Source organism: Centropristis striata, chromosome 9 (genome assembly GCF_030273125.1).
Source record: "Centropristis striata isolate RG_2023a ecotype Rhode Island chromosome 9, C.striata_1.0, whole genome shotgun sequence".
NCBI classification, from domain to species: Eukaryota; Metazoa; Chordata; class Actinopteri; order Perciformes; family Serranidae; genus Centropristis; species Centropristis striata.
In genome coordinates this window covers 20,365,921-20,369,844 of record NC_081525.1, presented here as the reverse complement: position 1 = coordinate 20,369,844, position 3,924 = coordinate 20,365,921, and positions in this window count along the sequence as shown.

Here is a 3,924-nt window from a genome sequence, read left to right as displayed (position 1 = left end):
TGAATTGCTAACTAGGTTACAGTTTCACATAAATGACATAATGGGCTGCACGTCGTGTGAGCTCCCCCTGGCCTTTCTGTGCCCTCACACAAAGTGTCTTACATATCCAGTTCACTCAAACACTGTTAGCCGTAATGAATATTGCCAGTCGTGAGGCTACTATTGAAATATACTATTAATAATCCAGAGAGGATGAATAACTCTGTGTCCCTGGTGTATCATTCCCTGGTGTAAATGTAGTCTTTTGTCTGAGGTGGGTTGTATCTTCTCGTGAGGCTTTGTTTGGCTCTGATCTCGTCCTCTGCCTGTTGTTGTGTACGTTAACCACTTAGCACTTCTGCCATTGGCTCCACGTTGGTCTTAATTCTGCTCTGATTGGTTTATGGCAGCCATATCCCCGGCCTGATTAGACACTTTGGATGTAAAAGGCTTCATTTTCACTTGAGACTGCGGCTTCATCACCTTCTTGTCAGAAACAGGATGGACACGATGGTCTCAAGGCAGCTCAGGTCATCTTTTGGAAGGCTTTGATGGTCACTGCTTTCTTTCCTTTGACTGTATTGAAGCATATTAAAGTGATAGCAAGGGTTTACAGAGCAAAAATTCATTAATTCTCTCTGTATTAAATACTGAGGAGAGAGAATTGAGCAAGGATACTGTCTACAACTAGCACAAATAAAAAAAAAATTGCCAGATGTTTTCATGGCTGTAAATATACCTCAGCAGCCTGCCCATATATAGTATAGTTATGTGTGGGAAAAACTATAGTACAAATTTAATTTAGTGCTGTGACGCTAGAGGTGTGAATCAGCAGAGGCCCCACGATACGATTTCATCCCAATACTTGAGTCACTATACGGTATTATTGCGATTTTAAGCATTTTGCGATGTGGTGAGTATTGTGATACAATATATTGCGATATAACTGTTTAACTGCATTTTGTGTCCACAAACTAAAATTCTATCAAGAATTGTTTTGTCAAATAAGAGAAAATTCTCAATCTATTCATTTCACTTCAGTCTTTTTATTTATGAGAGTCAAACCCACAGACTGACCAACAAAGTATTCAGTCAAACTGAACTGAACTGATATCAAACATGTATGGACGACAACAACTGCAGCATTTTCTTAAACTTTCCTCAACTTCAAGCTTCACTGCTCTCAATTTTTTTTAACTTCCCGACATGATATCTTGACACACATGATGCCTATACTGCCCTACAAAGCCTAACTGCAGTAACTACATTTTTGGTCGAAATTGAGTTATAACTTAAAATTAACTCCTTGATGTCTGTTTTATCTTGTGACAAAGTTTTAGATTTCAATTTTGCTTATTTTCAGAGAAATAATGATATAAAAATGGCAGTAACTACAAAATCCAACTCAAAACCAAAGCAGACCGCAGTAATTGCACTTACTGCGGTCTGCTTTGGATATATATACGAATTTAAACATAAAACCAAAGCAGACCGCAGTAAGTTCACTTACGGTCATTGTGTTGAATAGTGAAGACAAGAATAACAGAAATTATAAGTCTATTTGATAGGGAAACTATCACTATATAGTGATTAAGTAAAAAAGTGAGATAAAATTATATTAAGACTAAATTATAACATAACTTTATAATATCAAGTCTAAAATACACAAATCTTTGAATAGAGTTGTTAAACACTTTTAAATACACTTATAACAAAATCAATTTGAAAATGTTTATTCACTGAAAACAAAATATAAAAGCTGAAAGAAGACAAGAACATTGTAGTTACTGCACTCTGCTTTTGCATTACTATGAGAACCTTTTACAGCAATGCAAAACCAGAGTGCAGTAACTACATTTTTGGGGTCAAAGGTAAAAAAAATCATCATGATTTTTGAGCATAAAAATTACATCATCAATACATGTAGAAATAAGTGTCATATCACTTACCTACCTATAACCCATTTGGCTGGCCAGTTCAGAAACGTTCAAAAACTTTAAAGCAGTTTTTCTCAGTTTCACCCTTTGCGTAGTTACTGCAGTTAGGCTTTGTAGGGCAGTATAGATTACTTACATCTTCAGTATATCTCTAAAAGTGATTCTGCTACGGCCTCTGAAAAAAAACTAAAAATGGCAAAAACAATGATGGTGCTGACCATCGGAATGCTAAATATTGATATTATATATTGCAGCCATGAATCGATATAATATTGCCACACAAAATATTGCAATACTATGCTGTATCGATTTTTTCCCCAACCTCTATGTGATGCCGTCGGTACAGGTTACCGATGTAGTTGTTGCTGCTTTTTAACCCTTTGGGGTTTTGGGCTGTTTTGAATACTTTTAATTCTTGTATATACCACTTAAAAAGGTTTAACATGCCACCTAAGCTCAAACACCAGACCGGACCAGATAAAAAACTGAAAAATCAACTCTACTCCTAACTTTCTGTGCTTCAGAAACAAGAGGAGCTTCTTTAACTTATTGAATACATTGTGAAACATGTCCACGTGTGCATGGAACTTAAATTGACACACCTGTTTTTAATGAATCATCTGTGTGTACCCACATAAGCAAAAACCGTAAAGCATTTGAAATACACTGACCATGTGACTATGCTTATTATATTACACATAATTCATACATTTTGGGTAGTTACTTCTTGAAATTCAACAGATTTTTAAAAACCAATAATGCATGTAACCTTATGGAACACAGCAGACCTGCAGAGTCTAGCAGGCTGTCACATTTAATTGAGGAATCCAGTAAAAACACACACTGAAACACTGTGTGGTCACATTAGTGCCATATAGCAGAGGTGTGAAGTAATAGCTGAAGCTGTTAACAGGGTGACAACACACACATACACACACACACACACACTTAAAGTGACGCTTTTAGACAGTTAAGCCACACACACACACATGCAGGGAGCAGAAGATGTCTGTAAAGCATCTTTTATAGAGTATATGTGTGTGTGTTTACATGAGTGAACACATGCTGAGAGTCAATGCATGCAAGGTTTTACGTGTGGTTTGTTGTTGTTGTGTGTGTGTGAGAGAGAGAGAGAGAGAATTAGTAGTCTAATAAACAACTGTTTACACCCATCAGGAATTTCCTGTACTGAACAAGGGAGGGTTGGTCAGGGCTCATCAAACACAGGGTGTGCAACTGTGTGTGTGTGTGTGTGTGTGTGTGTGTGTGTGTGTGTGTGTGTGTGTGTGTGTGTGTGTGTGTGTGTGTGTGTGGCTAGTATAAGAGGTAGTGGGGGTTCCAGTCTAGGAGCTGTACACACAAACAGCTACCTTTGTATTAATAACAACTTATAGCCAAACAGAACCAGCAGCTTTTAAAATGTCCATTGGTTGTGTGAAACCAAAGAACATACATCTCTGGACCAGAAACCATATACTGATGTCACACATAGTTCCTGTTTTGCAAGGAGAATGCCTACTCTAAAACAGGAGCTAAAAAGTCCCCAAAATGGGATTCTAAGACCGAAGATCAGTCCTAGCTCTTGCAGTGCGGACACAATAAAAAGCAGAGTTCTTACAACGATGAAAAAGTTCCTTCTGTCAGTGGTTGTTTCTGTGTGTAAATGTGTATCACTACTAAAATATTTAATCTTGCATATTTTTGTGCAAATTGTAACATGTAGGAATGGGGAAACTGTATGTTTGAGAGAACAATGTTTATGCATTTTCATTAAAGTTCATTTGTTGCTTGAAATGGAATTGGCCAAAGTTTTCCTATGTTGGTGTTACTACCTCGGGTTTTGTTTTGTTTGTTTGTTTGTTTGTTCTGATTACAGGCAGGATTATGACACAATTTTCATGAAACTTGGTGGAAAGGTGCAGCAAGGGCAAAGCAAGAAAAACAAACAAAAAAAAAGCATTTCATTTTGGAGTGGATCCGACTCACGGGAGGGTAACACAAATTATTT